The sequence below is a fragment of the Phyllobates terribilis genome, unplaced genomic scaffold (assembly GCF_046119375.1).
Source record: "Phyllobates terribilis strain yellow unplaced genomic scaffold, ASM4611937v1 Scaffold_13__5_contigs__length_258822181, whole genome shotgun sequence".
NCBI classification, from domain to species: domain Eukaryota; kingdom Metazoa; phylum Chordata; class Amphibia; order Anura; family Dendrobatidae; genus Phyllobates; species Phyllobates terribilis.
In genome coordinates, this window is record NW_027362773.1 from 107,751,372 (window position 1) to 107,766,189 (window position 14,818).

Sequence of the window (14,818 nt, forward strand, 5' to 3'; positions counted from 1 at the left end):
CTACGAAAGTAATGGAGGATTGGTGTCAGCAACTACACTTGGGAACTGACTCCACTCCCTCCCATCAGAAACAGGGAGTCTACCGGGTGGTTCAAGAGTATGAGAGAGTGTTTAGTAAACACCCGTTAGACTTCGGGCGAGTCAAGGGGGTAGAACACCGCATCCCCACGGGAGATCATCCTCCCATAAAAGAGAGGTATCGACCCGTACCCCCTGCACATTACCAACACGCCAAGGGGATGCTTAGAGACATGAAGGAGGCTGGGGTAATCCGGGATAGCTGTAGCCCCTGGGCAGCTCCACTAGTCTTAGTCCGAAAGAAAGACAACACCATGAGGATGTGTGTAGATTACCGGAAAATCAATCGTATCACACACAAGGATGCGTACCCCTTACCAAGGATAGAGGAGTCATTGGCTGCTTTAAGATCTGCTAACTTCTTCTCTACCTTGGATCTCACTAGCGGGTACTGGCAGGTTCCTGTAGCAGAGGCGGACCGGGAGAAGACCGCATTCACCACCCCGATGGGACTTAGCGAGTTCACCTGCATGCCGTTCGGACTCTGCAACGCACCGGGAACCTTCCAACGACTAATGGAGTGTTGTCTGGGCCACAGAAACTTCGAGACGGTCCTGTTGTACCTGGACGATGTCATCGTATACTCCAAAACTTATGAGGACCACCTGAAACACCTGGCGGAGGTGTTCGAAGCTCTGGCGAGTTACGGCCTAAAGGTGAAACCCTCCAAGTGTCACCTCCTGAAACCAAAGGTGCAGTACCTGGGACACGTGGTGAGCGCTGACGGAGTGGCTCCCGACCCCGATAAGATCACCGCAATTAAGGGATGGCCAAGCCCCTCCAGCGTAAAAGAAGTGCGGCAGTTCCTCGGGTTGGTAGGCTACTACCGAAGGTTTATTCCCGGTTTCACCAAAAAGGCAGCGCCTATGCAGGACCTCCTGATAGGCCAGTCCCGGAAGGCCAAGAACCAGAAGCCGCCCTTCAAATGGGAAGAGCTAGAAGAAGAGTCCTTCCGCCAGCTGAAGATGGCCCTCACGGGGGATGAAATCTTGGCGTACCCGGATTATAGCCAGCCCTTCATCCTCTACACCGACGCCAGTAACATCGGGCTAGGAGCCGTACTGTCCCAGATCCAGCAGGGGAAAGAACGAGTAATCGCCTACGCCAGCCGAAAACTGCGATCCACCGAAAGGAACCCCGAGAATTATAGCTCATTTAAGCTAGAGTTCCTGGCCGTGGTATGGGCAGTCACTGAGCGCTTTAAGCATTACCTTGCTTCTTCCCGGTTCACCGTGTACACGGATAACAACCCGTTGACACACCTGGACACGGCAAGACTCGGTGCCCTGGAGCAGAGGTGGATGGCCCGTCTGTCCAACTACGAGTTCATAATCAAATACCGGGCAGGGCGCTCCAATACTAACGCGGACGCCCTGTCCAGGATGCCCAACCTGCCGGACGAAGGAGAAGATCCGGAGGGACTGGAAGAGATTGAACTCCCTGCGTTCCACCGTCATGGGACTATCCAGTATTCCCACCGGGTAAGGAGTAAGCAGGCTGCTACGTTGAACCCCTTACCTCACTACAACTGGGCGGAAACGCAAGACAGCGACCCTGCCGTCCGACTGGTGAAGGAGATGCTGACTCGGCCGGAGGCTCGCCTTGAACCAGACGCTCCGGAGGAAGCCAAACAACTATGGGCAGAGAAAAGTCGACTGTTCCTTTACAAAGGGAAGTTGTGCCGCAGAATGGTTAACTCCCGGACGCATGAATTACTCTGGCAAGTAGTGGTGCCACGAAGAGACGCAGCCATGGTGATGGAGGCATACCACGACGGAGCTGGACACTTCGGGTGGAAGAAGCTGGAGTTCCTGCTGCGCGAGCGATTCCACTGGGTAGGCATGAGGGGAACCATTGAGAAGTGGTGCAGAGACTGTGGCCCGTGCAACCTGAGAAGGAAGGACCGCGCCAGCCAGAAGACTCCCCTGCAGTCCATCGTCACCCGGCAACCGTTGGAACTGGTAGCCTTGGATCATGTAAAACTGACCCCAAGCAGAAGTGGCTACGTCTACGCGTTAACCATCGTGGATCATTACTCCCGGTTTCTGGTTGTCGTCCCCGTCAAGGACTTAACGGCTCAAACAGCAGCTAGAGCCTTCCAGCAGCACTTTTGCCGTCCACACGGGTACCCGGACCAAGTGCTGACGGACCAGGGACCTGCCTTTGAAGCGGAGGTCTTCCAGGAATTCTGCAATCTGTATGGCTGCCGGAAGATAAGGACGACACCCTACCATCCGCAGACTAATGGACTTTGTGAAAAAATGAACCAGGTGGTAATGGATCTTCTAAAAACGTTGCCCCTGGAAGAACGCAGTCTGTGGCCTGAAAAGTTGCCCGATCTGGTGGACCTATACAACCACATCCCGGTAGGTTCCACCAACTGTACCCCGGCTTACCTAATGAGGGCAAGACCTGGTAAGTTACCTGTTGACCTGGAAATGGGAGTCCTGACACCCGATGACACTTCACCAGAAACAGACTGGGACACAGAGAGGCAGCAGCAGTACCGGAGAGTACAGGAGAGCGTGGAGCGAAGTCTCTGTCAGGCTAGGGAAAGACAAGAGAAAACTTACAACCAGTATGCTCCCGCTGTTCCCCTGGTACCCGGAGAGCAGGTCTTGAAGAGGAAGAGACGGCTCCACAAGTTGGACGACCAGTGGGAGAAGGACCCGTACACCGTACTGCCCTCAAGCCACGAAAACCCGAAGGTCTGTACCATCAGTAAAGACGGAGGGGAAACCACAGCCATTGTATCCCGGGACCACCTGAAGAAGTGTCCCGAACAACTGAGGAACCCTGAAGAGGAACAAGAAGACCATCGACCCGTAGAGGAAAGGGAAGATATGGTTAGTACCGTGCTCGGGGACTTCCCTCGGTCTTGGACTCAAGTCAATGGTGCAGTTGTGGTACCCGTACTCACCTTCCTCCAACCATCATCCCAAGAACCTACGGAGCAACCGGTAGAGCTGGAAGAACAGCCGGTCCAGGAGGCAGAAGACTCTACACAAGCAGACCCGGAAAATCAACCCTCTGCTTATAGTGAGCCTGCCATACCCCTAGTGAGCCAGAGGGCCCATAGACAGCTGCCCAGTTTACCCTTGACAGCTCCTACACCCTGTAGTTCAGGGCCAGACAGTCAGCTCCGTAGGTCCACTAGGGCCACTAGAGGCCAGTTACCCGCACGTTGGAGGATCTAAATGTTTAAGCTATCTTATAATGTTTACTTGTTTATAGTTACTTGTGTATAATTTTGTGTTTCTAGTTCTTTTTAGGAGTCCTTGGTGGATTTACCGGGAATCCTTGTACATAGTTGGAGCGTAACCCAGGATGGACTAAAGACTGTTAAGGACTCGGGGCAGGACAGGCCCCTACCTGGTTACGTCTCCCTGTTTTGGTGAAATGGACACCTTGCTTTTCAAAACTGCACCCGGTTGCGGACACGCCGTAACCATCTTATGTGTTTTTCTTATTGTATTGTTATTGTTATACCTTGTTATGTTTTTCTAAAAAAAAAAAAAAATATGTTTAGTCCCGGAGTACTAAATTTCACTAGGGGGGAATGTGACACCCCAGGGGTCTGGTTGCCACAGTGATAGAGATATTACGTCTGAGAGCAGGTGGGAGGTCCTTTGGTCAGGGATCCTGTGCATGCCACACCTCCTGCCCAGTCTTGGGAGGGGAAGGACTTCCCCTATATAAACCCGGGGCTGAGGCAGGGTTAGTGAGAAAGAAGACAGAACAAGAGTAGAGAAGAGAAGCAGCATAGCAAGAAACATCAGGAGCTCTGTGGGGAGCGGTGTTACAAGGAGTCAGGGGCTGGCAGCTGCAGAGCTCGCCCTGACTGAGAAGATTTCTTACCGGACCCGGAGTCCGAGGCTGTGGGGACTAACTCCTACCCAGCAGCAGAAACCGTCCGGCAGAGGATTTCAGGTCCTCTGGCCCAGAAGCCCGAAGGCACGGTCACACGCGTGGGACCAGCACCGCCATCGAGGAGCGGAAGCCATTAGAAGGCCCCGAGTCACCGGCCATACGGGTGAGCACCACACGGTACACTCAGGGACGTGGGCTACTTATTCCCGCCTCTAGCAAGGTAGCCAGAAGAGTACAGTTAGTTGGGAAGGCCTACAACTCCGCCTGGCCAGGGGAGATCCCATCTGCTCAAGGACTGACCAGGCCCCTATCACTAGCAAGTACTCCGGGAGGGTCTATCTTTGTCACCAGTAAAGACCCTGAACTACACCGCACCGTCTCTGAGTGGTTCCTGCTACCCCCATCATCCACGTCGGCTGCCCTGAGGCCATACCCCTCCCGTTGGGGGTTATACCATCCACGCTGCACCATCCTTCCACCGGCCTCAGCGGTCTGCCCTGCAGCGGCAGCTCCATAGCTGCATTCAACGGGTGGCGTAGTCACCAACCATCTACTGCTAGTACATCGCCGCTCAGTTTGACTCCCTGGGCACGGACCGGGTCGCCGCCACTAGACTACAACCCTCAAGAGATCCGGCTCCGGGTAAGCTCCCGCGTGCGCAACGCAGCGCGACACAGGCCCAGGGGCGCGTCAGAGGCACCTAATCCAAAGGCACTGCCGAGAACCAGCTGGCGGTGCTGGAACCCAGGGTAAGTACTAAAAACAGAGTGGAGCCAGAGGTGTAATTGGAGCAAGTTTTAAATCAGTAGTACAGTGGATGTGGACAGAGCAGGAGAAATTGCCGTCCGCACAGCAGGGGAACAGCTGACGTTACTGAACCCCAATAACATGGCAGCAAGTGTTGACTGTGCAGACGGCCGTTCCGAGCGCCAACTGGCGGTGTTGGAGCTCAGGGATAATACTGAAAACAGAGGAGCCAGAGGTGTATTTGGAGGAGGTTTTAAATCAGTAGTACAGTGGATGTGGACAGAGCAGGAGAAATTGCCGTCCGCACAGCAGGGGAACAGCTGACGTTACTGAACCCCAATAACACGGCAGCAAGTGTTGACTGTGCAGACGGCACTTCCGTGCGCCAACTGGCGGTGTTGGAGCTCAGGGATAATACTGAAAACAGAGGAGCCAGAGGTGTAATTGGAGCAACTTTAAAATCTGTATTAGTGAGAATGTGGACAGAGCAGGAGAAATTGCCGTCCGCACAGTAGGGGAACAGCTGACGTTACTGAACCCCAATAACACGGCAGCAAGTGTTGACTGTGCAGACGGCACTTCCGTGCGCCAACTGGCGGTGTTGGAGCTCAGGGATAATACTGAAAACAGAGGAGCCAGAGGTGTAATTGGAGCAACTTTAAAATCTGTAGTAGTGAGAATGTGGACAGAGCAGGAGAAATTGCCGTCCGCACAGCAGGGGAACAGCTGACGTTACTAAACCCCAATAACACGGCAGCAAGTGTTGACTGTGCAGACGGCACTTCCGTGCGCCAACTGGCGGTGTTGGAGCTCAGGGATAATACTGAAAACAGAGGAGCCAGAGGTGTAATTGGAGCAACTTTAAAATCTGCAGTAGTGAGAATGTGGACAGAGCAGGAGAAATTGCCGTCCGCACAGCAGGGGAACAGCTGACGTTACTGAACCCCAATAACACGGCAGCAAGTGTTGACTGTGCAGACGGCACTTCCGTGCACCAACTGGCGGTGTTGGAGCTCAGGGATAATACTGAAAACAGAGGAGCCAGAGGTGTAATTGGAGCAACTTTAAAATCTGTAGTAGTGAGAATGTAGACAGAGCAGGAGAAATTGCCGTCCGCACAGCAGGGGAACAGCTGACGTTACTGAACCCCAATAACACGGCAGCAAGTGTTGACTGTGCAGACGGCACTTCCGAGCGCCAACTGGCGGTTTTGGAGCTCAGGGATTACAGTTCAGGTGGTAGAAACATGAACAGAACAGGAGACCTGGATACTGTTGCCAACCAATTATTTATTCTGGAAGAGGACTGGCAAATTCATGAGAGATCCAGGCCTTGTTCATTTTGAGAAAAGTAAGCCGGTCAACGTTATCGGAGGATAGTCGCATGCGACGGTCTGTTAGTACACCACCTGCGGCACTAAAGACGCGTTCCGATAATACACTAGCAGCAGGGCAAGCTAGCATCTCCAATGCATACTGACTAAGCTCTGGCCATGTATCCAGCTTACAGACCCAAAACTTGAAGGGAGAAGAGCCGTCTGGGAGTACACTAAGAGGGCAAGACATGTAGTCTGTCACCATCTGACGGAAACGTTGCCTCCTGCTGACTGGAGCCGTCTGTGATGGTGTAGACATTTGTGGCGGCGGGGACACAAAACTTTGCCACATTTCGGCCATACTGGTCTTGCCTTGTGCTGAGGCGCTGCTTCTGCTCCCTCTTTGTGCAGAGCTTCCTCCACTGCCTCGATGCACTGAGCTGCTTTGTAAAGCACTAGCAGCACTGCTCTCGGTTGGAATGGAGAACATGATGGAATGCACCAGTGCGTCTTGGTACTCCCGCATTTTACGCTCCCGGTTCAACGGTGTTATGAGGCTTTGTAAGTTGTCCCGGTAGCGAGGATCTAGGAGGGTGGACACCCAATAATCAGCCGTGTTGAGAATGTGGGCGATGCGGCGGTCGTTTCTCTGGCACTGCAGCATGAAATCAACCATGTGCTGCAGACTGCCAACTGGCCAAGAAACGCTGTCCCCTGCTTGAGGCGTGATCTCTGCCTGCTCTGCATCACCCCACCCTCGCTCTAGATACTGACTACTAGAGCATTGTGTACCTCCCTCCTCTGGACAGATGTCTTCCTCATCCATTGACTCCTCCTCATCCTCCTCACAAAGTGTCCCCTGCCTAGGCCTTTGTGAGGAACCACGTTGCGCAGACTGTAGAGAAGCAGATGGCATTTGTGACTCCTCATCCTCCACCTCTTCCAGAACCTCGTCCCTTAGTGCTTGCAGTGTTTTTTCAAACAGGCAGATAAGGGGGATAGTCATGCTGACAAGTGCATCATCTGCTCTTGCCATCCGCGTGGAATAATCGAAGGCACGCAAAACGTGGCAAATGTCCTTCATAGAGGCCCACTCAGTGGTGGTGAAGTGTGAACGGCGCGCACTGCGACTTGTTTGCGCCTGCTGCAGCTGGTACTCCATTACTGCTGCCTGCTGCTCACACAACCTCTCCAACATATGTAACGTTGAATTCCACCTGGTGGGTAGGTCACATATGTCCAGAAGACGTAATCGGCGCTGCAGAGCTGCAATGCGTGATCTTGCATTGCTGGAACGCCGCAAGTGAGCGCACACTATGCGGACCTTGTGAAGCAGTGCATCAAGATCCGGATAGTCCCTCAAAAAACTCTGCACGACCAAGTTGAGCACATGTGCCAGACATGGGATGTGAGTGAGGTTGCCTAGGCCCAGAGCTGCCACCAGATTTCGGCCATTGTCACACACTACCATGCCTGGCTGGAGATTCGCTGGCACAAACCACACGTCGCTCTGCTGCTTGATGGCATTCCAGAGCTCCTGCGCTGTGTGGCTTCGATTCCCCAAAGAAATTAATTTTAATACGGCCTGTTGACGTTTGGCCACGGCTGTGCTCATATTGGTCACCATAACAGGTAACCGTTCACGGGTCGATGTGGAGGTAGACCGTGACGGCTCCTGCAGCGCTGATTCAGAGGAACTGGAGTATGAGGAGGAGTCAATGTGTACAGACTGGATTCCTGCAATCCTTGGAGTTGGCAGAACACGTACAGCGCCACTCTCAAGATTTGTACCCGGCTCCACAACATTTACCCAATGGGCAGTGAGGGAAAGGTATCGTCCCTGTCCATGCTTACTGGTCCACGCATCGGTGGTCAGGTGGACCTTGCTACTGACGGCGTTTTGTAGCACATGTTTAATTTTTCCCTCCACATGATGTTGCAGGGCAGGGACGGCTTGCCTGCTGAAATAAAATCGGCTGGGCACGTTGTATTGTGGGACTGCCAATGCCATAAAGTTACGGAATGTGTCAGTCTCCACCAGCCTGAATGATAGCATTTCAAGGGCCAGTAGTTTAGCAATGCCAGCATTCAGAGCCTGTGCTCGGGGGTGGTTTGCCGAGTATGGGCGCCTTTTCTCCCATGCCTGTGCTAACTATGGCTGTAGATTGGCCTGGGAGTGTGAGGATGACTGGTAAAGTGGTGCTGTGGGTGGAATTACACTGTGTCTCTGTACAACAGTGCCAGAGATTCTTCCATGGCGATCCTGTGAGGAAGCCGAACCAGCTGTGTGTGAGCTGGAGGAAGAGGCTACAACACGAGCTGAAGAGGTGGTAGGTGGCGCTGTAGGTTGGCCTAGGTCTTCAGTGTGTTTTTGTAACTCCACCACGTGCTTGGTCCGCACATGTTTCCACATATTTGTGGTATTGAGGTTGCTGACACTTTTCCCTCTTTTCACCTTCTGATTACACAGCTTGCATTTGACAAAGCAAATGTCATCTGCAACTGTGTCAAAAAAGGACCAGGCACTGCAAGTCTTGGGAGCGCCCGCTTTGGATTTTGGAAGAGCCATGCTCCTAATGGGTGCCGAAGTTGAGGCTACAGGCAACCAAGTCTGCCCCCTCCCTCTCCCTCCTTTTTGGGCCGTTCGGGGAATCTCTTCCTCAGAGCTGCTCCCACCACCTTCCTGTCCCTCACGCCATGATGGGTCAAGGACCTCATCATCTACACCACCCTCTTCAAACAACTGCTTCTCCTGGGTAGTCTCGACAGCACAGTACGCACCAGAAAGTGGCACCTGAGTCTCATCATCAGATGCGTACTGAGGTGTGCTGCTGACCATAGGCACTGGCCCACCCGCCTCTTCAGATTCAGAGAGACAAAACGGTTGCGCATCACTGCATACTACCTCTTCTTCAAATTCTCGAATTCTGCTTGGCTGGCCCCCTCTTTCCAAGCCAAGAGATTCAGAGAACAGAAGTAGAGATGGCTCCTGTCCAGGGCTCTCTGACTGCCTGGGCAATTTGGCAGGTGGTGAAGAGACAGATGGGTGCTCTTCAGTGCTCAGGACCTGAGAGGATCTGGAACTAATTGAAGTCGATGCGTTAGCTGCCATCCATCCGACAACGGCTTCAATTTGGTCCTCGCGCAGCCGTGGGGTACGGCTAGCTCCTACAAAGCTGCGCATAAAGGACTGTTCCCGGGTAAAACTGGGGGATGCTGAGTCACTGGTGCCCGCAGCAGGCACAGAATCCCCACGTCCTCTCCCTGCAGGCACAGAATCCTCACGTCCTCTCCCTGCAGAAACTCCACGCCCACGCCCACGCCCACGACCACATGCCTTACTCCCTGCCTTCTTCATCTTGGTAGACTGATAAAGATAGGCAGAAAAGTACTAAGGGCTTAGTGTGCTTAATCCTGAACAGCTGCTAACAGGTATAAGAAACACTAATTTTATAAAGTGTGGACTAGACTTTAATATGAGCTAATGTGGCCTACACAACTGTAAAGTGGAGTGTTTGGTGAACTTTATTTAGGTTTTTTTTGTCACAAAAAGACACTGGATGTGCCTAAAGATGTAATAACGATAGTATCACAAACTTTTTGTAGCTATTACAATGTAGGAAGGTAACCTACAATGCAATAGATGAGGCTGCAAAAAATAGGCTAATACTAATCTGGCTGGGGCTGCAAGGCCCAATGCTGCAGAAAGGCTCCTCTAACTACTCCTATATAGTGTGTTTGGAACCAATTTAGCTGAATACGGATGGAACCACCACACTAATAGGAGAAATCAGGAAAAATTATGAATTGGCAAAAAAGGACAATGTATGAGGCAGTGACACACACTGAGTGCACTACAACCAGACGTGGTTGAAGCACACACTACAGGGTGAGCTGCACTCACACACCAGACCTTGCAGACAGCGGTGAACAGTACAGATGCAGAGCACTGTGCACTAGCGCTGCAAGACCAAAAAAAATTCTCTATCTACTCCTATATAGTGTGTTTGGAACCAATTTAGCTGAATACGGATGGAACCACAACACTAATAGGAGATATCAGGAAAAATTATGAATTGGCAAAAAAGGACAATGTATGAGGCAGTGACACACACTGAGTGCACTACAACCAGACGTGGTTGAAGCACACACTACAGGGTGAGCTGCACTCATACACAGAGACCTTGCAGAAAGCGGTGAACAGCACAGGGAAATGTGCACTAGCACTGCAAGGCACAGCGATTTATAAAGTAGCTTGGGTAAAGCAGAATAGACCAAATAGGTAGCTAAAACTGTCCCTCAGAACAACAGCGTCCTATCCCTAACTGAATTCACAGCAAAGTGAGCTCAAAATGGCGGCGGCGGCTTTTATAGTGCATCATGACATCATTTCAGCAGCCAATCACAGCCATGCCATTAGTTAAGATGCCTACATGCCTAACACGATGTGCCCACACTTCTTAGGATCCTCATTGGCTGAATAAAATGAAAATGGCTCATTGCATTATGGGAACTTCCGATTCCGGTATACGATATTGCAAAAGTATCGGAATTAAGTATCGGAATTCCGATACCGCGAATATCGGCCGATACCCGATATTTCAGTATCGGAGTGCTCAACACTACCAATGACACATGCCCTTGCTTGTGTGAAAAAAAGCACTTCACTCCGTGTGTGTGCTGCTGATAGGCTGAGAGACTGCACCGCCCCACTGTAAATGCGGGAAAAAGAAAAAAAAATGGAGATCTTCATTATTTCTACAGAGATCCATTCCATGCCCCTCCCCCCGCCCCGATGTACCCTCAAACTGTGTAGTAACATTGGTTATCAGCATTACTGTGAAAAAATCCAGTGACGATTTGGGTGCACGAAGAGTTATCGAACATAACCTCGAACAGCCGGATTTTTTTCAAATCGTTCGGGTTCGTCGAATGGCTCGAACACCGCCCAAAACAGCTCGAATTTGAGATTGGCGACCAGTTCGATTCGAACACCGCTCATCTCTAATCAAGAGGCCCTATACCCGCTCACTGGGGAGAGTCCAAAAGTGCACCCTTCGTCTAGAGTACCCTGGACCGTGCCTGCAGCATCACCAGTAAAGGTACTGAAGTTTACCCCCGTGTGAGTGTCCGTCTTTTCTCCGGGACCGTCCTGCCATCTCTCCCCTGCACCATCCACCATTCACCCCTACACTGCCCTGGAGCCAGCTCTACCTGTGGAGAGCTACACCATCCCTGCTGCCGTAACACCAGCTCCAGAGGACTGCTCCGCAGCGGTGGCTCCCCTTAGCCGCTGTAACACACCTGGCGGCGTCCTTGCATAGTGGTCCATCTCCCACTGTGCAAGAGCGCGCACTTGATCTCCAGTCCAGAATGTCTTTCTGGCTTCCCTCCATGCTGTCTGTTTGTGTCTGTTTCTGCTGCTTAAGGGCGGCGCCCGATCACTTCCTGCTTTTTGTACCTGCTGTGGGTCACACCCCTTGTGCGTCCTCAGCCTATTGCTGTCTGTCACCTGGTATTTAACCCAGCTGCTCCAATCAATCCCTGCCTGAGCATCTTGCCCTGTCAGTTGGCTTTTGTCTCTGACATGCCAGGTCCTGTCTATGTCACCTGTCTTGCAGTATCTGTGTACCCTAACCTGCAGTCTGTACACGTTCCTTGCCTGTTTGTTCCGCCTTCCTGGAGGCTGTATTTCCAGGCCAGTCTGAACACGCTCCTTGCCTGTTCGTCCCGTCTCTCTGGGGGCCGTATTCCCAGACCCGCTCCTGTATCCCGCTGCAGTGTCGGTCTCCTCCGTACACTCAGTTCCAGTCTGAACTCTCTCCTATCTTTTACCTGTTTTGCCTCTATGTCCGTCCCTTCCCTTTTCCTGCATTGTCTGAACCTGTACCTAACTCCCTCTTGTTGTCGCTGTACTTCAGTTGTGAGTTTTGTGCTCTCTCGTTACTTCTTTGTAAGTATCTAGTTTGTTTCTGGTTCCGCCTTTCCCTTCCTGCCTGTCCTGTGTGTACAGTGTCCTGTCTCCTCTGCCCTGCTCTGTCCCTTTGCTTGCTGCTCCGGCAGTCTCGTTCTGTTCCCTCTTGCTCGCTACTCCTGCAGTCTGCTCTATCCCTCTTCCTCACTGCTCCGGCAGTCTCGTTCTGCTCCCTCTTTCTCACTGCTCCGGCAGTCTCGTTCTGCTCTCTTTCTTTACCTCACTGCTCCGGCAGTCTCGCTCTGCTCCCTCTTTCTCACTGCTCCGGCAGTCTCGTTCTGCTCTCTTCCTTTACCTCACTGCTCCGGCAGTCTCGCTCAGCTCCCTCTTTCTCACAGCTCCGGCAGTCTCGTTCTGCTCTCTCCTTCTTTCTCACTGCTCCAGCAGTCTCGCTCTGCTCCTTCTTTCTCACTGCTCCGGCAGTCTCGTTCTGCTCTCTCCCCTTTGCTCGCTGCTCCGGCAGTCCTACTCTGCTCTGACCCTTTGCTCGCTGCTCCGGCAGTCCTACTCTGCTCTGACCCTTTGCTCGCTGCTCCGGCAGTCCTTTTCTGCTCTGACCCTTTGCTCGCTGCTCCGGCAGTCCTACTCTGCTCTGACCCTTTGCTCGCTGCTCCGGCAGTCTCGCCCTGCTCCCTCTTGCTCGCTGCTCCGGCAGTCTCGCCCTGCTCCCTCTTGATTTCTGCTCCGGTAGTTTGCTCTGACCCTTTGCTCGCTGCTCCGGCAGTCTCGCTCTGCTCCCTCTTGCTCACTGCTCCGGCAGTCCTACCCTGCTCTTACCCTTTGCTCGCTGCTCCGGCAGTCTCGCTCTGCTCAGACCCTTTGCTCGCTGCTCCGGCAGCCTCGCTCTGCTCTGACCCTTTGCTCCGCTCCTGGCGGTCTCGTCTTGCTCTGCTCTTGCCCGCCGCTCCGGGCGGTCTCAACCTGCTGTGTTTGTATACCGCTTCTGCGGTTCTGTTCTTGAAGTCCCAGTCTGTACTAGGTCCTATCCTCTCTGTGCTCCAACCTGTTGTACCTGCCAGTACCTCCCCGTCTGCATACCAGTGTGCCAGCCTAAACCTTCCAGTTCCTGTATTCCCCGGTGGGGGCCAACAGCCGTGTCCGGAGTCTGACCTGGAGTAGACCCTGGTCCCGCTGCTCGGTTCCTCCCTGGTGCACTGGCGTCGTATGCCGTCGTGCGATCTTGGTCGGATCGGGCAGACACTTAGTTACGCCCCTCCAGGCACTCTCCGGTACGGTACAGTGGAATCACTACAATCACACGCCCATGCCGCTCAGCCCGGGCGTGTGCATTACAGCCGCATTCCACAGATGGCATCACGAACTTCCCAAATCCCCTATATATTCCCCTTTTTACTGACTGCCCTGGGTCACGGACTGGGCCAGCCACCGTGATATCCCCGCCATACCATCATCCATAGGCCCGGCTGCCGAGTACCCCACGGCCCAGGGGGCGCGTCACAGGCAATCCCTGCATGTTCACTGGCTCTCTAAAAGCACCAAACATGCAGGGAGGAGACCCGAGTTCCCGCCCGAGCAACCGGGAAATACACGCCGAGCGTTGAGCTTGTCGAGCACCATGATGCTCGGGTGAGTACCGAATAGTGGCGAGCACGTTCGCTCATCACTAATAAAAATGAAATTCCGGCATTACCCTGTTCCACTGCAAACCCCTGATTCTGATCCACCGGACCAACACCAGATCCTTTGCTAAACCCAACTGGCAGCCTGACAATATCACGTCTGCCTGAATAGCTCCCCAGTAGACATAGGAATGGTCTAACACCCATACTAATACGAGGTTTCCTGTAAATGAGAATTGAAAATAAGGTTGATAACAACAAAACCTTTTACCCCAGCAATGCATAACCAAATACACTAAGACCCTTACAACATGTGTGGTCTAATATAAGTCCTATATCTGGCAGATTCCCATCGACCTATGCTCTTTACCGCTTGAACCCCCAGACCCCATCGGGCCGCCTCTGTAGCTGCCCCATGGTTAGATAAACTTTGACAAAAAATAGCAATGAATTGATAAACTGACAAAGCAGATACATCCTGCTGCACCAAAAATGAACCTGGTACAAAACCTCTCATTTCCATAAACGAGGATACCCATCTAATCGGGCATTCAAACGAACCGATCACACCACGGAACTCCACCATATGACCTCTCCCAACCACGTCAGTCTTCAACCACCTCAAATAACATTGAACTGCTTCGACCGAACATGGCACATCCTGAAATCACAGACCCCCCTGACACTTGACATTCTTGCGTACCAACTCACTCAATCGAAAGGCCCCAAAAAAGGTCAACATTAAAGATGCCCCAAGCAAGCGGCGTTCATATGTGGCGCCCCTGAGGGTTCAGTCGCCACAGAGGTACTGCACCTCACCCAGAGGTGTGGTATCTCCTTCTCTCAGGTAAGGAGGGAGTGCTGTCCAGAACCCCAACACCCACATTCAACACTACACTGCTCCAGGCCTGCTGGAAGGGCAAGATGCATGTGGGCAGCTCCTGAACCCTGTCCCTGGCTGGAGTGGGGGGAACCCAGAGGTAGGGGGAACCAGTAGTGGGTGTGGGTGGAGGAAGCAGTTTAAGGGAGCACTTTGACAGTAGATATATAAAGGGAAGCCATCTTAGGGTGGCAGGTCAGTCAGTGAGAGGAGAGAGTGAAGACAGTCTGGGAGCAGAGTCTCGTCAGGAGCTCTGCTCCACAAGTGGGGCCTAGATATAGAGGCCCAGGAGGGGAGCAGAGGAGAAAGGCTCCGTTCTATTGAAGGGATCCCAGGGGGTACGGCGAGTGCAGGACGGCACCCGTACGCCCCAA